Source organism: Vidua macroura, chromosome 28 (genome assembly GCF_024509145.1).
Source record: "Vidua macroura isolate BioBank_ID:100142 chromosome 28, ASM2450914v1, whole genome shotgun sequence".
NCBI lineage: Eukaryota > Metazoa > Chordata > Aves > Passeriformes > Viduidae > Vidua > Vidua macroura.
This window is the reverse complement of record NC_071598.1, coordinates 6,077,233-6,102,431: the sequence shown is the minus strand read 5'-3', so window position 1 is coordinate 6,102,431 and position 25,199 is coordinate 6,077,233.

Genomic DNA, 25,199 nt, shown 5'->3' with positions numbered 1-25,199 from the left:
CCTACTCCAGTTGTTGCTCTTCGTTTATATACCAGGCTTGGATGATTTAGATCATCAGTGTTTCCATATGAATTCTGAGGCAGCGGTTTTATGGCCTTTTCCTTGCACAAAGGATCTTACTAAAAATCTACATTATGGGTCTGGCAGATTAAGCTTTGCTTTGAAATACTTTGATATAAAGTAGAAAAGAGATGTTATGACCTATTTGCCACAGAGAGGAGAACCCCAGTTCATCAATGCTCAAAACGCATGTCCCTCTCTCCGAGCACTCCTGCTTTAATGGGGATAATGATCAGCTCTCACTCGGTGCTGAAAGGAAAGAAAATGTTTGGTACAAGGCACTGTGTCCTACACACAGACATGGGAAATGACCAAATGGGCTGAGGTGATGCCCTGAAGGTGACCAAGTGGGCATGAAAGCACAGCCAAGTGTTTTTAGCTAAGAACTGGAATTTTGTGAGAGAGTCTGAGCATCTGGGATGAGGCACAGCCCAAACCTCCTGAGAAGGGCTGCCTGGGCTTTAGGAGTGGCTGGAACCAGAGAGAACTGAAGAAAAACCTTCTTTGACTTGCCGTTTCATTTTTAGTCCATCTTCATATTATCCTACAGGGCAAGTGTGACACAGGATCTTCAGGTCAGAATTGCAGCCTGTGTTTCAAAGAGTTTGTCTTTAGTTTTAATTCTTAGATACTTTAAATTAACTTTTTAGTTGCATATCTTGAGTTCGATGCACTAAGTGTGGTTACACCTTCAGTGGCTGAAAGACTCCAAAGTGACTGTCTCTTTTCATATTTTCATCAGTTTTTTAGGGAGGAACTTCTCTTTCTGGAGCCCAAATAATGTATGAATTTTGATGAATAGCATTTTCCCTGAAGTGTCACTGAACTCTTGGGGTGATTTCCCTTGCTCAGCTGCAGAAATAACTCAGATTAACAGCCCCTATGTTTGGTTTTAACCTTAGAGGGAAGGAGATGCTGCTGCTGCTCTGTTGTGAAAAATCCTGGAAAAAAAATAGTGAGATTACTCCTTGAAATTGCACCAAATGTACTTAAATTAAGGCTTGGAAGAGACTGCTTCTTCCTGTCCAGGTATTTATTTTAGAAAGTACTTTGGAGCAAATAATTCATTATCCTCTCTCCTTGCACTTGGTGATTGCTTATAGTAGGAGTCCACTTGGAGAAGCAGTTGGCTTTTTCCTTCATTATATATACATAGACCCAAAGAATTTTTTATACTTCACTAAATATAATTTGTAGTTCATGATGTGTTATGAGTTTCTTGTTGTATGAATGTCTTAAAATGAATTTATAAATAATTTTTATGGTTCAGTGAGAAAAGCCATTAAGGTGTTTTAAATGTTTGGAAGTGCAGGAGTTGAAAGAGTGGGTTGATATATGGGGTGCAATGGGAGTTGGGAGCTGTGCAGGAATGCTGTAGAGGAAATCTAGAGGGCTTCAACTAAAAATTATTAAAATTACTACTGGTAGATAGAGTACAGAAGAGAATTTAAAGGTGAAAGGAAATGAAAAACATTCAAGTAATAATATCACAGTGTTCACTTATTGTGATCTATTTAGATCAAGGTAAATGTTGGATTCATTTTAAATGTTTAAATAAATCTGTGAAGGTCTGCAAATAATTTGTCTGCTAAGGCACTGAGCCTCCCCCACACCTTGAAACTGTTTAGTATAAGAAATGCCACTTGTGACCCTGCAAAAATATGGTGGTAGGGCTCCAGGCTTGTCCTGGATTTCTTAATTATTCTGGACAACAGAATGCATAAGAAAACAACTGCATTGTCTGACTCCTGGAATCCCGGAGATGAATTGCTGTCCATGAATTTCCCTTTTCTCTTCTAGCATGAAAAGCATGGTGCTAAATCAATGGGAATGAGTGGAAGTTGAGTGTGGCACCATCTCTGCTGAACTATGGAAACTTTCTGCAATGAATTGCACAATCACTTTATTTGGAAGAACAACTGCTACCAGCTCTAAATGGCTCCCACATCCCAGGGTAAGGTCTCTTAACTATTTTTCCGTGTTATTTTTAATTAACTTGGAATAAGCATTTGTGCAGAGAAATCTCAGTGCAAATGTGTAGAAGTGTTTTTATACCTCCCTCCAGGTGCCACACTCTGCAGGCAGGGATTTTGTTCCATTCTGGCTGTTCTTGCAAATTTCCTGGGATCAGCCAAGGGGGCAGGTAAGGGACAAGGGCTGCAGCAAAGGGACAAGCACCAGGTTCAGAACATCCCTGAATCCCACTGAATTCCATGAGAATATGTATTTACAAGGGTGTGGAGTGACAGGGCATGGGGAATGGCTTCAAACTACCAGAGGACAGGGCTAAATGGGATATTGGGAAGGAATTCTTACTGTGAGGGTGGTGAGGGGCTGGGATGGAATTCCCAGAGTGGCTGTGGCTGCCCCTGGATCCCTGGAAGTGGCTAAGGCCAGGCTGGACAAGGCTTGGAGGACCCTGGGAATCTCCCATGAGGTGGAAAGTGTCCCTGCCCAGAGCAGGGGGTGGCAGTGGATGATCTTTAATGTCCCTCCCAACCTATACCATTAAAGGGTTTTATCATTTCTAGCTACTATTTATTTAACTGTCAAAAGCAAATTACTCAATCTCTTCATATTATTGTAGCCACCAGCCAAATGATCCCATAAAGAATAAAAACTGGTTATTAATTATTTCAAGTGTTGGTTGTGAAGGTAATCTGTGACTCAGAGAATAAACTGGGCATTTCCAGACTACTGCTGATAAATTGAGAGGGGAATTCATCCTCCTGAGGATTAAATAAGGAATTTTGTGTAACTGCATAAGTCATTAATTTAAACAAAAAATAAACCCACACACAAATCCAACAACATTAACAAAATAGTATTTTTTGCAGAACACTTCCCTGCTGGAAAATGATATCACAATTACATCCATTTTGACAGAGAATCCAAAAGTAGCTCCTGGTTCTGGTCTATCCCCTGACCTCCCTCTTTTCAGATCTCTGGGTTTGAGATGCCTCAGGTGTGCAGACATTTGGAAGGACAGGTTGGCTCACAGGCTCTCACTGAAGCTGTCAATGAGTGTCTGGGTTTACTTCTCCTTTCAGGACACACTTCCCTAAATAATACATCTTCCACACTGGGATTGCCATGACAACAGATCATTTTGAATTACTAAACAATTAGATATCAAACCCCCACATAATCCATCTCCATGTAAATCTGTGCCAAGAGGCAGGTAGAGACTTCAACATCTTCATTTTGGGGGGTTAAAAACGCTGCTACCGCCTGCCATGATTTGATGGAGAATTGTACTAAAAAATCCCAAAAGTTTATTTCTATAGAAATGCTCAATGTCCCCTTGAATGAGTGTACTGTAACAAAGTTGTTTTGCTTTAGTCAAAAAAAAAGAAGAAAATAAACACCTGTCTTGTCCCATCAAAATTCCTACAGAATAAACTTTAGTAGGAAATTATCGCTTTGCCTTCTAAACCCTATTATTGTGCAGTTTCTTAAATATTTAATTTTCATAATGAACACATTCCAGCGTTATCATGGGCAAAGTTGGTTTTGCAAATCCCTTGTAGGGTTTGAAAAACTACTACCCCAATTTTGGGGATGTATGCCTGTGAGCAAGGCTTGAAAATGAGGAGTTTTCTCGATTGTTGGAATTCCACAGTAAATGTCAGTATGAATGGAATTAGAATTTTTATATATCACCACCTCTCTTCTGCTGCAGGTAGGCAGCCAAATGCGTATGGTGGCTGATGGCAAAATGTCATTGCTCTGTCATGAGCACCTGTGGGTATAATCCACATGCGGTGGTATTTTCTCTGCTAGAGGTCACTTTGGGAAAGGGCATGGAGAAAGGAGGGAAGGAAAAAGGTGTTCTGTGAGCTGGAAATTATGATAGAAATTCTGCCTGCACTTGAAATCTGGTGTTTGGGAGGTGTTGGTCGAACTGAACAGCAAGTTTCTGCTAAATAATTAAATAAATTGGAATAGAAATGCTTTTTACACAGGTGGAGTGGCCCTATGGGAGCAGGAGCTGCTGCCTCAGTCAGAGATGTCTTCATGACTTGCAGGGCAAGTTTGTCAAAGCTCTGTTTTTACAGCTAAAGGTTAAAAAAGGTTCATGTGTCGGTACAGAACCACTGAAGGGACAGTAATGGCACAAACTCTGAGTAATGGTGAGCCAATTCTGGGTTTGAAATGAGCTGCTTTCTGCCTGACAGGAAGGGGCAGCTGGTGGGGGTAAGGCTTTGCTCCCAGGAACAGGGACGAGAGGGATCGGCCTCAGGCTGGGCCAGGGGAGGCTCAGGTTCGACATCAGCAGGAGTTTCCCCATGGAAAGGGTTTTTAAGCATTGGAAGCGACTGCCAGGGAGGAAGTGGGGTCCCCATCCCTGGAGGTGTCCAAGGAATGCCTGGACATGGCACTCAGTGTGCTCCGCGCTGGGGACAAGGTGGGGATCTGGCACAGCTTGGGCTTGATGATCCCAGAGGGCTTTTCTGACCTCAGGGATTTCATGCTTAGCAGTCAGCACACAGGGTTTGCAGGGCAAATTCCCTCTTTCCTGTGGCACTTGTCACCTGATACTGTCACATCCCTGGAAGAGGGTCTCTTCCCTTGAGGAGGGCGTGGATTAAGGGACATCTTCTTGTTCCAAGGACAGAGGAGCTGTGACTGAGCTAAGGCCAGAGGGGGCGAAGTGTTGGCATTAGGATGAGCGGGGGGGTCTGCTCCTGTGCTAATGGTAAGGCAGATGTTAAAACCCTCCTTGTCCTCAAAACTCACAGTGATAAGGACAACACAAGGTCATCCACTGGATCTGCTGCTAATTAAATCTTCCATTCACACAAAGAACTTCCCTAAGTGTGTGACTGTTTTATTTTGATGGGTGATCTTCTGTTGCATTGGAGTTTAAGAGAGCAGAAATATGGAAATGTGAAACTTAACAATTAATTTACTATTAACACATAGGAACATCAACATTTAATAAGAATATTTTATTATTTTTTAAAGAATTATTACAGAATATCCAATCAACAGACTTGGCTATTAATACTTACTCAAATCCTCCTTGCAAGCAATGATCACTGATAAAGGTTCCTGTATCTCTTTTTTCCCCCTCCTCCACCCAGGATCTGGTAACAGTGTTTGCCTAAGTATGCATCCATCTAAATAATTCCTGCTTTTTCTCCAGGAGGTTGGAATCTAAGTCAGGGATTTAATGTGCAGTTTAACCTGCAGGTAATTTTTTTGCATAAAAATGTGAGCTGAATAAATGAATTTGGGCTATTTTTAGTTGTAAATGGTTCAATTTTGGGTGATTGCATCAAAATGCAGTAAATTTTACTAAATGAATAAAGTTTAAATTGAATTTCCCTTTGAAAACTTGACACATGTCAGCAGCAGGCTGAGGGCTCCTTGGTCTTAATTGGGATAGTCTGATAAGGAAAATTTTATTCCACATGTTGATTTAAAAAGAAATTATGGCAGGAGGTAATCTGAAAGACTACAACACACATTTTTACCCTCAACACAGCCTTTTCTTTTCCAAAGTACAGATAAAAATCAATAAATAATTATATGCAATCACACTCTTAACTAATACAATTTCCTTATTTTTAAGGCAGTTCCTGCACAAATGATATTTAGGACCATATTCTGTATTCCTAAGGAATATTTTAAGAATAATGGCATAACCACGTTAAGGATATTCTGGCATGCAAGAAGGATTTGAGTCAGTATCAATAGTCACATCTGTGACTGAATATTCCATTGCAATTTTTAGGAAAAAAAATCTCTATGAAATGTTGATGTTCCTATGTGTTAAATTAATAAATTAATTAAGCTGTTAAGTTTCACAAGTCTAACATGTTTGGAATGCCATGAAGTAAAATGTTCTGATTTAATTTTAAAAAATAAAATAAAGCAATGAACAATGAAATGACTGAAAGCAGGCTCGGAATTCAGCTTGTGCCAGCTTTAGATTGGAATAACTGGGAATATATGAGCTACTACTATTAATTAATGGCTATAGAAATAATTTAATTGAGAAATCATTTGCTTGAAATAGTGAAGCAACAAAAGCACACACGTGGCAGAGCAGATACAGAAGGAAAAGCAGGAAAAACCCAAAGCTGTCAGGAATATTTCAATTGCCTCCTGTACAAAGGATGTACAATAAGCAATTAGTTATGGATTATTCACTTGACTGCTGGATATTTGAGTAGCATGTTAACCTTGAAATGAGTGGGTTTATAGCCCTTATTGTTCACCAATAAATTAAATCTGCATTAAAAATCTCACCCTACCTGGGCTTGATCTTGCAAAGAAATTTTGCTGCTGATTATTGATCACAGCAAGGACACTGATGCACCATGGTGGGACAAGCTGGAGACACATATGGAAGATGATCCTCCCTGCCTAAAATGCTTTTAAATTACTGGGGGTGAGTAGAGGGAAGAAGAGATGGGGAACTTTCCTTTAAAAAGGGAGAAGCTTTGCAAAGAATCACAGAACCATGGAATGGTTTGGGTGGGAAGGGACTTTAAAGCCCATCCAGTGCCACCTGTGCCATGGGCAGGGACACCTTCTAATATTCCAGGGTGCTCCAAGCCCCATGAAACCTGGCTTTGGACACCTCCAGGTAAATAGTTTTGTGGGTTTTTTTAAACAGTCAGTATCTAAAATTCTTCATCCAGGTCTCTCTGTGTCCAAATGGAAGAGGCCCTTCCCTGTCTCAAACTCCTTCCTGTTTCTATTGCCTGGTTACAGCTGTGCTCCCAAGCTGGCACCATAAGCCTGTGTCTTTTAGCAATATCTGGAAGGTATTTTATAAAGTGAAAGGTACTAGATCAGAACTGAGATGACCTTTTTTTTTCAGAGCACCACTTACTTGTGGTCCATCCACATTGGGCTGTCCAGCAACAAAAGTGACGTTCGGCATCTGTGTGTTGGCACCTCATTTTTCTTCTTGTGTAACCAGGTAATCAATTTCCACTGGAGAAAAGAAATTTTTTTGTGGGAAAAGAAAAAGCAGGAGGTAGTTCAGAGGTGCTAGTTGCTGTCATAAACACACGTCTGTGCCCTGCTGCCTAAACCCGTGATTGCTTTGCCCTGGCACAGAGCAATGGTTTCTGTCTTTCTGTATGAGCTGAACAATACAAGGGGAGGGGATTAAATGCCTCCGTACATCTCCAAGCCATCTGTCACCAAACACACTCCAGGTGCAGTCAGACAACCCTAAAGCTAGCACATGGGAGGGCAATGAGCTGTGTGAAACCACTGAAATAACATGGACCCCAAACCCCAAACCTGCCTGGTAGGTTGGCTCAGGATGTGCTCTTAGTGGGGACAGCAGCATTTGGCACTGCTGACACCCTGTTCCCACAACAGCTGATCACAATTTAGGATGAGCTCATCCCTCCCTTCTCACCTACTCTGATCCCAGCAGTGAGCTGTCCCGTTCCTGCTCCTGTATTAGTCATTCATGGAAAGGGAGAACAAGTCAGACAAGAACACCTCTTCTTCTTTGTGAGACTCATCACGGTTGGAAGTTCTGGGAGAATTATGCTCATGACTGTATTTGTTACCTCATCAAAGAAAGCAGAGAGGAGCGGACAACCAAACCTGGGAAGAAAGAGGTTTTTTTTTTCCTGATTTCTCACCTTCAAGTTCTTTGTCATTGAGACAGAACAGGGCATGGTACCAAGCACTGTAATTGATACTATAGAGAGACTGTAATTTATAATATAGATAAATAGTAATATAAGGGTAGGGAGGCCCTGGCACAGGTTGCCCAGTGAAGCTGTGGCTGCCCCATTGCTGGAAGTGTCCAAGGACAGATTGAACAGGGCTTGGAACAACCTGGTCTAATTAAAGATGTCTCTGCTCATGGCAGAGGAGTTGGATTGGATGATCTTGAAATGCCCCTTCCAGCCCAAACCATTCTGTGATAAAATCATGGTGGCTGAGCAGAAAGAAAAGCTGAAAGTGAATTGGTTTCATATTTCCATTTTAATGTTTAGAAACCTAAGAAATTTGTCATTGGACACATCATCCTTTTCAGGTATCTGATACCTTTCTTGGCACTATTTCAAACCCAGGACAAGATCCTTGGCTGTTGCAAATTGTGACAGTGTTGTTTCTCCCAGGGACTAATGAGTTTCCTCATCCAGAGGAACTACATAGATCTCCAGTATAGACAATATTCATTATGTCCAGGAACTTTTAGGTGTTTAGGACACATTAGGATTTCTGCTACATTTTAAAACACTTTTTTAATTCAAGGCAGCATAAAGAAAAAGCAGATCTGTGACTGAATTTAGCAGTTTCTGTGCTTCAATAAATGAAGCGGGGCCAGGCAGAACAATTAAACCCCACCTTCGACTGATCACATTAAACATTAGGAGAGAAGTTTTCATGGCTTAAAGGGAGAAAACTCTGATTTGAATTCAAATAAATCAGAAACATTAATGTGTTTGAGAAATGAGTTTAATGATGTATTTAAGAACTATTAAATTAATGTTTCTCATTAGTGGCACAGCTTAATCATTCTTTGCAAGCAGAGGGAAGAAAGTAAAGCAATATTGTAAAGGATCAAATAGTGATTCAAAATTAATTAATCCAGTGTTGTATAAATCAGGTAGCTTCAATAAAAATACTAGTTCAGTATTCAGTTCTTACAGGCAAAATTAAAAATAAAAAATGCCTTAATTAGTACCTTTTCATTCACTCCACCTGACCTATTTATTTTTAATTGAACTACAGGGTGCTAAGCATACTGTGAAAGTGCTAATTGCAGTAGTAAACATTTTAACATTTCCCCCTTGTTTTGTGGGAGAATATCTCAGAATAATGGAGAAAATTGGTGCCTTGCTGTGCTGGGAGCTGCTGTTGTGTTTCCTCTCCGGCTTCTGACCTGTTTCATGTTGGGCAAACAGCTCATGGCTCTTGCTACCACAAATTTGCTTTGACTGTGTCAAGATTCATCTTGCAATTTGTGCTTTGTGAACTTGTTAGAAGCACTGTTTGAGTGACAGCAGTGAAAGAGCTTGTGTTATTAACTTTAAAAAATTGTGAAGTCCAAACTGCCTGACCGGGCTTTTAATGAATGATTACTTTTATAGTGTTTGTGCCAATGTACTTCTTTGCACTGAAGTTTCCTTGTGATCCTACAAGCAGGTGTGTTGTTCTGACTCAGGTTTATTCCTACTGGGAAAATGAAAGGAAAATCAGAGCAGAGACTGAGATCTTTCCCTGAACTTCACCATATGCACTGGGTGATGTTGTGACCAGTGCTATGAACTGGAGCTGAACCACTGCTATTGCTTCAAACTGATATTTCTCATTGCTGCCTCATTAATTTTTTTCTTCTGGAGCTCCAAATTTTACTGGATTTTTCAAGCACTAATCCCCAGAAATTATTCCAGTGTTGCAGCCTGAAGAGCAACTCCCTTTAAAAAGGCCCTTCTCGAGCTCTCAGTGAAGAATTAAAGCTCATCTGAGTGCCCAGCACTGGGGCCTTGAAAATTAGCACTTCTTTGGGGAAAGACTGGCTAAGGGAATTTTACAAGCCCAGACAAGATTTTTTGCAGTCCCCATGGGGTTTTTTAAATGAAGATGAGTCAGGTGCCTGAGCTTCACTGTGATTCTGTGGATGGTGATAACACCCTGAGCCTGCTTGACTCTTCATACTCTAATCTGTGTTCAGCTGCCCCCAGCTGCAAGAAATTTGTGTTTGTGTTATTCACTCTATTTCTGGCCAGCTGATGCAGTAGGAAGAGATTTATAAAAGACTGAGCTCTGGAAATCTTCAGGTCAAACTCCTAGACTTGTATCTTGAGCACCTGAATATTCATTGCCAGCCCCAAATACTCGAAAATCATGATCCAGGATCTCCCAAAATAGTGCAAAATATGAAATACATAAGTGATTGTCTGTGGTAAGCACATTTCTCTCTCTCTCAGGATTTTTATTGAGGTGTACAGAGAGAAATGAAAGAGAAAACAATTTCTATTTCTGTTCTATGTTTTTCTCTTGTGGAATGTGTTTGGAGAATTGTTTACCTGGAGTGAGTGCTTGGTTGGATCATGGTGGATTGTATGGGCCTGAGAGCCAATCGGATCCACCTGTGTCTGGGCTCTGGAGAGCAGGGTCATGAGTTGTGAGTTAGTTAGATATGATAGTTAGAGAAAGTAGCATGCAATATTTAGTATCCTCTTTTATATAGCATATTAATGTATTATAACATAATTATAATAAAGAAATCATTCAGCCTTCTGAAATGGAGTTAGACATCAGCATTCTTCCCATTGGGTTCACCGACATCTACAACAATTGTCTTCTCCTTCACCAGTGTAAAGGGCATAATGACATCACATATTCACATTTTGTCAATATTTGTCCCAAAATATATTTTAATTGAACAAAATATTCTCATAATTCCTCTGAATACACTGAGGAACCCAGTTGTCCCTGTCACATACTAAGGTAGATACTTGAACACACATTTTGTAGCCCAAGTGTCCAAAATACAACCTGAGCTTCCATATTTCCTAATTTTTTTGTAAAAGGCATGGGAACATATAGAAAATATAAATCCCCTGAAGAGTTAGAATGGTGCTGCTGCTGTCCTGAAACTGCCGAGCATAGTTGTCGCTGTTGGTCCACCAATCCAAACACCATCACCATTTGGTGATGGCTAATTAAGAAACCACTCTTTGGTAAACAAATCTCCATAACACATACCACATGTTCACAATAACAGGTGCAGCAAGCTAAGATAAGAATTATATCTCATTCTTTTCTCTGATCTTCTCACAGCCTTTCCCAGAAAGGCCTGGGAAAGTTGTGTGCCGCCTTCTGTAGCCAGAGAGCTGCTGCCACAGATAGTGATGAGACACTGATGGCATTCTCCACTCTGAAAAAGAACTTTGTCTCATCCAGCAGACAAAAACCATTGAATTTTCACGGAAGGGTGGTTAAGCTCAGCACTTTCTCTTTGTTCCAGGTTTTTATGGCATTCCTGGAATTGTCCATGAATGTCTAACAGGGACATTTGGGAAATTCTAAATGAAGATGAGCTGCTTCAGCCTGACCTCAGACCACACTGTTCAATTCTCTTGCCATGCCAAATGAATTTGCAATAAAGAACTCCATTGTTTATTGATTTTAGAGATGGATGTGGACATAAATACTGTTCTAATTGTTCTACATTTCCAGAATTGCATCTGAGCTTCAAAAGCCACCTCAGACCTCTGAAAGCCTCGTACTCAACATGGTGAACCTGATATGACACCAGATGTTACAGAGAGGGCCTGACTGGGTTTGAATGCTCTTAAAACCACACTAATGCTTTTTAAATGGAGGATTAAGTAATTGGGATGAGATGGAGATAGCTTCCACTGTGCTGTGTGATCCCACAGACCTTCTCTGGGTGAGCACCTTTGAAGTGCATGGAATTAATCCAAATATTCATCCCTGGAACACAGATCAACAGGAGGGCTTTTCATCATGAAATATGGAAAAAGCAGAGGTTCTCCTGTCACCTACTGCTTCTAAACCAAAATTCTAATAATTTGCTCTACAAAGGTAATACAGATGATTTTAGATACTGATTCAATTTAAGTGCCCCCGAGCTTTAAGCATCCACTTCAGTAATCCCTTATTGGAATTTAAGTGGACTTTTTACAGTCTAAATTAAAAACCTTGTTGAACCTGATTTAATTTCTTCTATGATTTAATGTGGAAATGGCGAAGAACAGAGAATTGTGTTTTAGATAAAGATATCTATATGATAAGTTAAATCTCCATGATTTCTGGGAAGATCTGAAATTCCCTCACTAAATCTTTCCCCTGACATTGAAACAACCCGAATATTTTTCCAACATTGAGGTGTTTTCCTTCCCAACGCCCCTGGGACATGGAGAAACCAAGTGGGTAACACACATTTTGTGTTTTTCTTTCCAAAAGTGTCCTAAAGTCCTTGGGAAGCTGATGCTGGGCCCAAGTGCTTTTGCAAATCTCTCCTCTCATGTTTTACTCAATGACACTTCAGGGCTTTTTGGGGAGACTTCAGAAGACGGGTCCTGATTCCTTAGGGAAAGGCAGGGCCAAGATCCAGACCTCTGAGACTCCCACGGGATTATTCCTCCTGCAAAACTGTGTGAGAACACTTTTACTTGCTGCAGACAGGTTTCTAATTTAAATACAAGGAGTAAATCCCCCAGGAATAAAGTGCTGTTAGTTCCTTGTGAAAGCTTAGGAATATCACCCATCTCTGTTATTTCTCCTGTGTAATTCCTGCATTTTTGTAGTTTCTGTGCATTTCTTCCAGTCCTCTCTGCTGAGGCATTTCTTACGAAGCTCCTCTCTCAGCAGTGGGTTATTTATGATTCTCTAAAGGTGTTTTGCTGTGGACAACTAGTTCTTAAATGCTAATGCAAATAAATTGAAATCTCTGGTTGCAAAGGCTTCCCACTGGAGGGTTGTTATAACACATCATAAAAATCTCCTTTCCAAAGCTCTCCTGAATGTGTAAATAAAGTAGGAGGAAGTTCAGCCAACACTCCTGAGGAATCTGCCTGCATCCAGAGAGCAATTATTAACCAGAGAAACATGATTTGACCCTGAGACTCAAAAGTGTGGTTTCAGGCTGACCTCTCTCCCTCCTCAGCCTGGCTTTGCAAAGCAAATCTCCACTCTTCTTTCAGCTTAATTAGAGGCTGCCTCCCCGTTCATTATCCAGGGAGTTCTGAGAAAAGGGTCTTGAAGGGTTCAGCTCTGGTTTCAGTGTGTAATAAAGAGCTAATCACCTGTTTAAGACGAGCGATTAAAGAAAGTGTATTATACTAAATAAAGCCCTTTTATTCTGGAATTGCACTTTCTGTGTGGTTATTAGAGAACATCAATTTCTCCTCAAATTCAAGCTTGATTGTAACCTTGAATTTACTTTCAAGACCAGATAAGCCCCTAGATTAAGGTGTTTTTTCTCTGGAAGGGGAAGAGGGAAAAGAATGAGAACCATAGATAGCAGTGAGGAATTGGGACTGATAATGTTAAACAGGAGGGACACTGGACGCTGGCCAGAGTGGGAATACTGGTACATTTCAGCAGCTAGAAAATTCCCATAGAGTATGGTAGGCTCAACAGTTTTTGGTTTGAAATCACTTTTGTTGCTGCTGTCACTCTGAAGCCTCCAGAAGCTGTAGATTGCCAGCCCTGTGACTCGTCCCTGAGTTACTGCAGCAGAGAAATGTGCCCCTGCACAAACCATTGGGTCAGGCAAAATTAAGAATTGATGAGTGCTTGGGCAATCTAGATCAAAAAGGAGGAGGATCAAAAAGCATCACACCAGTGGGGTGCCCCACAAAGGCTGGTGACCCCAGCACTGGAGTTTCTGACTGAGAGGAAAGATGCGTGCTAATGTCTTTACGAATAATTTGATGGGTGAATGTGACAGCTACAGCTGGTCTGTAGCTGATAAAATCGGCCATAACAGACATCAACTTGACCAGCCTAGTTTATTAGAGAATAGAAGTAAACAAGTCCCCACGCATTATAATGACAGTTTTGAGTCGAACTCAAACAGGGGACCCAGCCAATCCCTTTCAATAATGAATGCAGACATGTAATTGGACAGTGAGCTGGGCGGTGTTAAAACCCAACCAATCAGGGGTGTAAGCACAGGAAATTCAAAGCTCTTATAAGAGGGGGCGCCCAACAGTAAACTTTGGCTGCTGTTGCATGAACTTCAGTGTGTTCAGTTGTGTGCCTGTCTCCAACAACTTGCGACGGGTGAAGATGTGGGTGTTAAGGTCTTTGAAATGGGGCTTTAATATCTCTACTGACTTTGGGCAGCAGCTTTTTTGCAGAGGCCAGACAGCTTGGCTCCTGAGATAGACAAGGGTAAAAAGGGTCTTGACTATAGAAATGATGATCCCAAAATACCTCCGAAGGGGCTTTTAGAAGAATGCTGAGATGGTTTGCATGTTCTTCCAGAGGCAGCTTAAAGGATATGGATGCCCAGAGTGGGCAATATGGTGTTGGTTTGGGAAAAGATTGGTCAAAGGGGAATGTGGAGAAATATGGTTAATGCAAATAGCAGTCGGAGGCTATGTGATTAGGAAAGACTGGGAGGTTCTCTGCCTCATCTTCAAATTCTGCAGTCTAGTACAGGGCCAGCTGGAAGCCTTTCAAATACCTGGCTTCTAGGATAAGGAAAACAGGCACCCCTACCTTCTACACCCCTACCCCTCTCCGGAGTCAAGGTGGAGGATTTGGGTTTGTCCACTTGCCATTCATGACTTAAGGGGGTTTCTGTCCAAGGCTAGGTGCGACCAGCAGCATGGGCTGGGGACCTGTGGGGAAGTGCAGGACCGAGCCGAGGCTGTGGGGCAGCTGGGGCTCGGCGCTGGGTAGTGCCTGACCCCACCACCCCCATGGGCAGGGGTTGCAGTGGCCACCGGCTTCATGAGGCTGCGTAATGTTCTGCCTGCCCGGCACTGTGACACTGTCAGCCATGCCCACCCGTCGGCACCTGGTGCTTCACACAGCTCGTGGTGCTGCAAGAGCAGCCCGGGGCCCGGCTGGATTTGCTGGGGGGTGTCTGGCTACTGCGGCTGGATGGGGAGGGGCATTGATAAGCAGTGTAAGAGACAACGTGTCACCAAAGTCTGGCCTGATACATGAAGGGATTTTGTTTGGGTCACAGGAGAAACGATTGATTTTGAGATGTGGGAGAATGAACACTCACGGGGTGGAATAAACCCCTTGATTAACTGGTTAGAAAGTGTATGTAGGAAGGGATGAGGAAAAGGCAAATGCAAAGGTGATTGTTTTCTGGCTGGAGAGGAGGCTTGGAGTGTCTGAAGGGAAAGCACAGATGATGGAAAGGTTGAATGTATGGAGCGCATTTTGACTTAAGGCTTGGGGTGTGTGAAGCCAGAGGAGGTCCAGGGCATCTTGGAGGTGCTGTAGCCCAGGACTAAGGGTAGGGAACTGTGACAATTTTTAGGATTAATAAGGTATTAGAAGAAAATTAAAAGAAAGTTTGTTTAATAAAGAACAATACTGGGACAAGACCAAGGAGTGCAAGAAGCCTAGATAAAGGAGCTCCTCTGTCTCCAAGCTGATCAAAATCGACAGACATACTCAGATAAGCACCAAGGGACCAAAGTGCACGCGCAAAGGAGAAAAGTTCAGAAGTTGAATCATGAAGAAGACCACGGCCTTCAGCCTCAGAGACCACCAGAAGACCCCTGTGCGTCCACCACCGTGGACAATGCATGCTCAGAAGGGCGTGGATCTAATTACCATGCGAAGTGAGGACAGCTGTGGCCATGGGTTGACTATGCATGAACAGATGATGCAATGTAATGTATATGGAACACCTTTGTGAATAAAGATGTAGCCCCTACCAGGGCTCAGGGCACAAGTTTCACGAGACCTATCTCACTTGTGCCAGGTGCTGACAATGCATACCCACTTCATAACTACATCAGGTTGTGGACTCTATTTATTCCACATATCACTTCAGTTGCGTGTATTTTGCTGAGATGCCCTGGACAAGAGGGTTTAGATATCCTCAGATAGTGGTATGCCAGCTGGCAGGGTGGCTAGAGGAGTTTCTAGTTGCTTCAGCAACTATTTGAACAGTTAAATTATTTCTGAATATGGGATTGTGAAGGTAGTGGACTTGGATTGGGGAACTCATTTTACAGGGGGATACTTCAAGGGATTATGGCTGCTTTAAAAATGCAGTGGGACTTCATACCCCTTGGCACCCTGAGAAATCAGATCATGTAAATTGGAAGAATGGAGGAACAAAGAAACACCTTTTGAAGCTGGTGACAGAAACTTAAGATGCCACAAGTAGAGTTTTTGCCATTAGATTTGGCAAGAATAAGAGCCAGACCCAAGGGAATAGTCAATTATTCCCCTTCGAATTGTCTGGGATTCTTACCCTGTTAATTTCCATTGTGGCAGGGAGGTGAAGATGCATATTTAAACCAGTATGTGGCCACAATACTGTGTCTTGTGAAATCTCTTTGACAGGAAGCCCAGTTAGCACAGATGCTGCCTTTGGACTTTGCTGTTCATAACATCCAACCAGGACTGCAGAGACAGCAGCCAGGACAGCTGAACATGGACCCATCACACTCGGGTCAGGGTCTCTCAAGCCCAGGAGACTTGGACTTCTCAGCTGGAAGAAAAGGATGGCAGACCTCAGCTATCAGTAGCCATGGACAAGGACCTCTAGTGATAAAGGGGCTAATATGATCTGTCAGTGTCAATTTTATTCTCTGTATTTATTTGTGACACCTGGTGCAGGGACCAGACATAGAAAAGTTGGGAGAGGAGGTTTCAAATGTTCCAGATTGTTAAAAAGGATTAAGTTAATAAAAACTAGGGTTTGTAAAGACAAATTGAGGAATAACATTAGGAAGGTTTGAGAAGAAAGATGTGTGCTAATGTCTTTACAAATAATGTGATGGGTGAAGGTATGGGTGTCTTTGAAATGGGTCTTAATGTCCCTATTAATTTTGGGCAGCAGGTTTGTTACCGGACCCAGAAAGCTTGGCTTCTGAGATAGACAAGGGTCTCCACAAGCCTGAGGTTCTGAACTTCAGGGTAAAACAGTAGGATCAAGGGGGGAATATGTGGAAGGCTGTAGCAGTCAGAGGCCCTGCAAGGCCTCCGTGGCGGTCACTCACCTAAGATAAGAAATGCATAGTCATGATGAGTGAACCAAAGCAGCCCCTCTTCCGCCCTCGGACCCTCGTTATCTCTCTGTAAGGCTATAGGTCGTATTCTCCTCAACCCTGGCCATTGGACAATTTCCAACACCCCAGTATCCTACATAAACCCTCATCTCTGCCCAATTTGGCAGAAGAGCTGTCACTGGAAACCTCTGCAGGAGCTGCCAATAAAAGACACCGCTGCGGAACTCCATACAGGCTTCTCTTCTCTCCATCCCTGCATCTGCCGAGGCACTTGCGAGCACAGAGTGAAATCACTTATGAGCTGAACTCACAGAGCTGAAATCACTCCAGAGTTGCTCGCTAAGTTGCCTGCGGCTGGGAGCTAGCCCGGGGACCCAGAAAGGCTGAGCTGATCAGCACAGCGCTATCCGGGACAGCTGCGGCAGCGGCTGCCCGGGGGCCGGACAGACCCCTGGGACCCCAGGCCGCCATAGAAGGCAGTTCAGGAAGGCTCCACCTTCCCAGTACCTCAGCCAACTGGGAAAGGAAAAGGGCAACATGGGGCAGGGAGTTTAGGATAAAAGGGAGGCTGTGCCCTCCAAAACCCTGAGAGAGAGAGAAAACCCTGCTTATTAATATTAATATTATGCCTATTAATAGTGATATCATGCTTATTAATATTAATAAGAAAACATATTCAAATAAAGTTGAAGGCCTCCTCTGTCTCCTTTTTGGACGCAAACCTCTGGCATTTGTGGATTTTCCTGACAGCATTTTATCTCTTGAAATCTCACAGACTTTCCCATCAAAAATCACACCAGATTTTCAATACCCTATGCAAAATATCAATCATTGTCTAATTTGAATTGATTGCACACTGTTATAGATAAGTTTGCTCTCACAATTAAGAGATAGGTATTATATGGATGTATAGTAAAGTTATTGTAATATGTCATTCCATAGTCCTCTTTCCCTCCCTCCCCCTTGTAATAGCTGTAGTGGTCAAGACATGTAGAGGAGGCTGGCTTGTTACCAGGAGGTGCAGCAAAACAACACCTGGCCTCAAATCCAGATGTAAATGTAATCTCTGTCAATGGATGGCAGAGACAGAGTTGACCGACAAAACTTTAAGAGTGGCTAAGGATATAAAAAGCAGAGCATCCATTTTGTAGATGAGCCACGTGGCTGGTGGTCATGGGGGGCTCCCAGCACTGTAATTTTTCTTTATTTAGTCCTTTGTTGTAGTTTTGTTAAAGTTTAATAAAATTTTAAAAAGTGAGCAGTTGTTTCTCACACGCACCCTCTGCTTGAAGTGACAGGGCTTGGCCATGGAGCCCACCTGGAGCCAGTGAGGTAAAGTAAAATGTTAGTGTTTGAAAGCACAGTAAATCATTGCAGATTTTGGGATTTAGCCTTCTCAGCCTTTGAATTTAACAAAAAGCAGAGGCTAGAGAGGAGTTCAGTGGGGTTTTAGCTATGGATGTGAGTGCAGGCACAGCAAGATACAGCATTAGGAACAGCTGCAGAAGCCAATTTGACAGAGTGACCCCATGAAATCACTTAATCCCCACTGGTTTTATACAAGAGCTGCTGTGTAGCTCTGGTTTTCTGCTTCGGGGAAGCCAGGAGGTGGTAGCTCTGCAGCTCAGTGGCAGCGCAGGGCTTTAGGATGTTGTAACAAAAAGAGAGGAAGGAAGTCCTACCTGCTTATCATTTATTCTAATCAGCCTTTCCTCTGATTTTCTGCATTACAACACCACTGAGCAGTGTGATGTTGGCAGCACACAGGCTGAAACCTTCTCGCAACACAGGCAAATATTTCTGGGCATCAGCAGCCTTCTGCAGCAAAGGTACACAGGTGAGGGCAGGAGCATCACAGTTGAGATGGATGGGGAGGTTGGGCTTGGAATCCTCACTAACAAGTCAGGGAAGTGAAAATGGTATTGAATTTGCCCACAAAATCCTTAATCCTGGAGCACATAAAGCTTTTCTACGTGCTCTTCAGCTGTGTGGAATCCTTGTGTGAAGAATCCCATATGGAAGAGGTAAAAAGTCTGTGATAAATATATCTCCTGTGATGTAATGAAAGCGAAGCTCTCGGAGCAAAAGAGCTGCTGGTGCCTCTGTTGACATTTTGGTTTGATCTTAGTTAAATAGACTGAAGTCATCAAATAGACAAGAGTGTGAAAGTCAGAGGGAAAAAAACATCAACTCTGAGTGGGCCATTGTGGTAAGCACACCACTGGCCATGATCAGCTCGGGGTAACTCAGTGCTGAAAGCTTGAGGTAGGATAAGCTTGGCCCATTATTCTTGCCTTTCTTTACTTTACTATTCACAGGTCAACACATGCCACTTAAGAGAGGGCTCTGTGTTCCTCTTGCCTTTCCTGCCTGTTAAAATCCAGTAACTGCTGGGTGAGCACACAGATGAGCAGAGCCACTTGTGAGGTTAAAAATCGAGTGGTTGTCTCAATTTTCATTTTTGCAGGGAGCTGCTTCAAGTGCAGCTTATGTCAAAAAATAATCGAACTCCTGAAGTGGCTCTCGGGTTAATTCGGCTGGGCTAGGGCTGCTGCTGGTTCTTCCTGTTGTGTTCTGTGCTCACCTGGAGTCAAACATGCTGCAGCAATATTTGTTAAGTGCCTGGTTTAATTTCACCTTCAATTTAATTTTTATGAGGCAGTTATGTGTTAGTTAAAGGGCCTTTTGAAATGACTGAAAAGATCAGGTGAATTTTAAAATACTGGATGTTTAAAGCCTCATTGCTATTTTAATTGAAGTGAATTTTAATATCTGAAAGACATCTTTGTTAATACATTAAAGAAGTTTAATGCTATTAATTGATATGGAACAGAGTAGCACTGAATTTATTATGTGTTTTAAAATACCAACTGGTGTTAAAGCTATTTCTGCTTTGCATTTCTATTAAATACCAACTATAACTTGCTATAGAGGCTGCTGGAGACCTGACTATTGATTAAATTACCTTCCAATGAGGGCACACTGTCAGGCAGTGAACAGTCCTTTTAAAATGTGCAGGAAATCTCTGGTTTGGGAGCATAAGGGAAGGCTGAAATTCTGCTTTATCAAGTGGCAGTTCAAGAGCTGGTTTGGCTGATAGATGGAATAATAAGGTTACTGATGAAGATTAAAAATAACACTGTGACAAGAAAGGGTTTTTATTAACCTAGTGCTGGTTTTAAAAAAGTTTTTTATTTATTCTGCCCACCATGAAACATCTCAGCAGCTGTGTCTCCCTAGCTAAAAAAGGCTGGGTCCGGAGATAAGGGGGGTAAGTGGAAGAGATCAGGGTTAGATGAGGATCTCAGCTGTGGCCCCTTCTTTAAAATTAAGGGAATTTGCCTTCTGTTCTCTCTGCTTTTACCTTCTTGTTCATTTAAATATGAGCTTTTCAAGGAAAGTTATATAAAGATCTTGACAGCTCCTTATGGCAGCTCCATGTAATGAGAGGATCAATCGTTCTTCAGTTTTTTCCCATTTCCTGTGCTAGCTTCAGAGCCAGAGTTTGCTTTTTTCCCCCAAGCAAATTGTTTCCTCCTCAGGCCTCTGCTATGGAAATTCACTTTGGGTAGTCTGAACATGTTGACAGTGACAAAAATCTGGTCAGAGTGTGGAAAAATGGGTGAATGTTCTCAGAAACAGTTCTGGTTGCTTGTTTCTGATGGGATTCAGGTGCAGAAGCAGGGACAAGGGATGTCTCTGCTTCTCTGGATCCAGAAGCAGATGAAAAAGCAGACGAAAAGTGTTTCCAAAACACTCAAGAGTGTTAAAAAGGAAATTTTATTGACTCTTTTTTTCTAGACCCTAGGCTGGGGCCTAAAGTGGTTTGTTAGAACCAGTTAGGAAATCTGGGAGAGCTTCAGGGAGTAATTTTTTTTTTTTCATAAAAACCATCAAAATTTTCACCTTTCCATCTTTGAAATGTGATTTAATATCCTCCTATTCAGCTTTGTCCTGGCTTTGGAGGTGATGACATCCCTTGGGCAAGGATCAACATGGTACCCCCAACCACCCTCTCAGTAGATCCCACCCTCCCTTTGCAGCTCTGGGACTATGTTGGGATTTAGGATCTCCCACAAATAAAATTTGTAGTAATGAGCCACAGAGTGGACATTGTTCAGCTAGCCCCTCTGGATCCCCAGGCTTGGAATGGTTTGCTTTGGATGAAAGTTGTCCCTGCTGGAGTTCTGTTGGGGCTGTGTCACCCTGGGGTTTAGCTGAGATTTGGGGGAACATTTTGAGAAGATTCCCAACTCTGCACTGCAGAAATGTTGCCTCTCTTTGTGTTTCATTAGACCTCCTGCCAGTTGTGAACCATATTCTAATTCCCATTTCAAGGTACCAGACCAGAAAGGCACATGAGGAATTTTTAAAGGTTTATTAAGTCATTTAACCTTTAATCCTAACATGAGATGTCTTTGCTGGTGTAATTCATGGAAGAACCAGAGCCCAAAGGAAAGGACTCTAATAAATCCCTGAACTTCGGAGGGCATAACACACTGAAGGACATTTCTCTAAATTATTTCAGGACAGTCTTTGCTCTGCACTTCTAACATTCCTTATCACTTTTTAATTCACTCAAATACCTCAAATGTGTTTGATTTGGGAGGAGAAAGCAGACAGGTAGGGAAGAAAAATGGCTTTGCTCCCTGTATGGAAATTTAAGTGATGCTACTGGAGTTCCCTTTGTTACGTGTAATATGGATAATTCGCGCCTATAGGGTGATACATGGGTAAAGTTTTATATGATTAAAATATAGACATAAACCATGCGAGCCAGAGCCAGGGGGTTGCTCACATATGTTGAAACCATTGCCGATAAGGCTTCATTTACAAGTTAATACATGTAGCTCGCCCGGGGATGGGTCATTTCTCGAGATCATCTAGGAACTCCCAGGTGATGATCGTCCAGGCAAGTGCCCGAGATTGGGATCGCTGGAACCACCAAAAGACACATCTCAATGCCGGGTTCCCGTAACTCCGTCGTCGATGTACATCGCTTCCTGGACCTCGAATTGTTCAACTCAGCGCAGAGAAAAGAGACTTTATGAATATGTGGGACTTTGAATGGAAAGAAAAGGCTGATCACCGAAATCCCGGCCTTGAGCAAAATAAACTGTGTAAGAACCGCTTGCACAGGACGGTTGGTGTGAAGCACAGGAGACCCTCTGCTGGAGCGGTCAAACCTGTGTCTCACTCAGCGCTGATCCCGGGCTTGGCACTGTCCTTTTCTTTGTAGCTGGCTCAGATAGAATTCGATCGCTATAATAAAAATTGGGTTTTTTTCATTTTTAATTTGGCTGGGTCAATTTTTACCTATAACACCTTATAGGAGAGGACTCAAGTGAGATCATTTATTGCAGCAGTTACATCCTGGTATAACCAAGATTTTAATGTGAATATTAAAATGGTGCAAGAGGAATTGGAATAAAACCTGTGTGAGTTGCCTTACAGTGAAAACATCTGAACTTAAAAATGTATTAATGCAGCCCCGTTAAAACCAAGTTTTAAGGACATAACAGGTATGAAGGTGTTTTTTAAATAAACAAAATAAATGTAGGTATGGCCTGAAACAAAGATTTCAGGCCATACTTTTGTGTCTTTATGAAAGAAAATATATCACTTGACTTCTCAACTCGATGCTTAGAAATAGAAATTATTTTTGGTTCATTACTTCACATCTATATAACAACATCAGTTTCTAGAGGCAGCAAAAGATTGTATCTAAAATTTGAGGGCCCATTTTTGCACCAAATCCTGAGCAACTTCCAAGGAAATGGGTTGTCCCATGATAATGAAGAATGAATTTAGTCTTAAATTTGATGTTCTCAAACAAGGAAGGAATTTAAGAGCAGCTCCCCTGAGCTTCATGGCTGTCACATTGCAGACAAACTTCTCTAGACTTTAAAAAAATGTGGAAAAGCAGAAATCTTTACTTTGGAACTTTTAATTAAAGCACATTTTATATTCTCATCCAGATTCAGAGTAGCCTTAGGTCAATGTGTTGCCTTCCATTTCTAAAGGATATTAAAGTGCACTGAACAAACAGTCTTTATGGAGATTTAATACAGCTTAATAAATCCATTTTAGGCCCCGATGCAGATTAGTTTTATTGTGTTCATTTGTAAAGACAAAGGTGTGGGGGGAGGAATTTTCAGCAAACTTAGTTTCAACAACATCAACAAAAAAGACTCTTTTTGTGTGTTCTTCAGGGGTGTTTGACAAACTGGGGAACAATACAATGTGCAAGCTTTAGCCAATTAATCCGCGCATTATTTGTCAGGCAGTGTGGCCAGGCTGAAATCCATTCTGCAGAGGATAATGTATTCAGCAGGGCTTAATCCTCCCCCATCTAGCACCAAATGACTTTAGACTTGCATAAATTTTTTCATTATTTGACCAGCTCTTCCGGGGCCTGAAGTGTAATGCTTGGTCTGCTAAGCCTCTTTTGTCCCATGCTGCTGGAAACTGGCTTTGCTGCTTAGCATATTTTTATTCCAAGAGAGGTTTTCCCCAACTATTTATTTAGAAGCACCACCAGCCCGCCTTTGCCTCATTGTTTTTTTGTGATTTTTTTTTTGAGGTGCAACAGCATTTGTAGATGTTTGAATAACTTTGTGGAGGGCTGGGTTAGTTGCAGGAATTAGGGAAGAAGGTTTCCAAATGAAGTTCAGGGGAGTGTGGATTAATCCCGGGTTAATAAAGTACAATAGCGGCATGCTTGCAGCTGAAATGGGGAGATGGAAGAGATGTCACCCTGCCATTGTTCAAAATCCCATCAGTTGGCAGCTCTTTGCCAGGCCTGAACCAATTTGCATCTTTTCTCCATCCCAAAAATACTCTGCATGGAATTAATAGGTGATTGCTGAGTTGAAACTGAGGAAGGAGGGGAGGCGCCTTCTTTGTCATTTTACGGCTGCTCTGTGACTCTGCTCCGGGCCTGTAATGCACTTCACTGAAAGAAGGAAGGAATACTTAAAATTTTACAGGCACATTCCTGTTTTTTCCCCCTCCACTTCATCCTTTCATTAAACTCAGATAATAGCTCAGGGGAGAGGTGGCTCCTTCTCCAGAGAATTCAGGAAAAAGATGATGCCTCTACCTGCACAAGCCCACTTTGAAATAGTCTTTTAAGCAATTTCCATCTGCTGGAAATGCGGATCTTTGCTTTCTGAACCAGAAGCAAGCCAGGAAAGCTGCAGTACAAGACAAGATGATGCCATCCCTTATTTTATCGCCTTCTGACGATGCTCCTCAGCCAACGCTGCCTGAGGGCAGGCCGGCTTCAGAGGCAGAAAGCTCCTCATCCACCAGGGAATTACTCATCTCACTTTAATGGAGTCACATTAGGCTGAAAGGGAAATTGGGCCCACTCAGCTCAGCCCTGTTCAACCTTTCCCATTGACTTCACAGGGAGTTGAGACTTTTGGGTATTGTACTTGGTTTGGGATTGTTGTGAGTTTAATAATGTGAACATTCAAGAAAAGAACCTCATCTGTCCTAAATTTCCCTTTTGAGAATACCGGGCCGCTGCCTCCTCTTCTGCTTTGATGGATAGATTTTCAAACATGTTTGGAACACTCAGACACCTTTTCCCCAGAACTGATGGCTTGGGATGGTCAGCAAGGAATTTGTTTGCATTTATTTCTGAAAACCGCAGACATTTGACCATAAACCTAACAGGGCAAAATTTACTGTGCAACAACTGAGAGGTGGTTTTGTATCCCATTTTTGTGCTGGGCAATTCAGTTTGATTTAATCTCTTCTCAGTGGGGGTTAAATCAGTTTAAATTTGATATTTGCCCATATGCTGATGTGCGCTGGGACAGTTTCAATGTTCCCCTATTCCCTAAGACATGGGCCATGTCCACCTCCTTGTGCCAAGGAGGAAATGTTCTGGTGGCTCTCAGAATCCTGCAGCATTAGAACTGGAGCAGCACTTTTTTTCTGGGCTAATCTCTGAAAACACCAACCAAATCTAAAGCCTTAAAAAGGCAATGTATAAACCCAAAAGATAAAAAGGGACAGGAACAGAAAAGGAAGCCAAGAGAATCAGTGAGATGGCTCTGAGCAGTGTGAGAGGGACTGATTTCAGCACTGCTTTCTAAAAGAAGAGTAGGAGGAATAATTATTTGGTGTTGGGCTGTGGGATTTTCCTCTCCTGCTTGCTGCAATGACTACTCTTTGTTGTAATTTGTCCTGTCTTACGTCCTGGAGCAGAAAAGCTGCCTGAGGAAGAGTTTATCTGCAGGGGGGTTTTAATGTTTATCCCTTTTAATCCAAATACACAGTGTCCTTGTTTTGTTTGTTTTGCAAAAGTTTTGGAAATGAATAAATTGCAATGAGGAATGGCTCTGACTGGGTTTGAATCACACTGCAGCATTATTATGTGTTGCTTCATTTGCATCATGGGAGAGGAACAATCTCTATTCCAGAAGTGCAGCTAAATCACAGGTAGTCTCA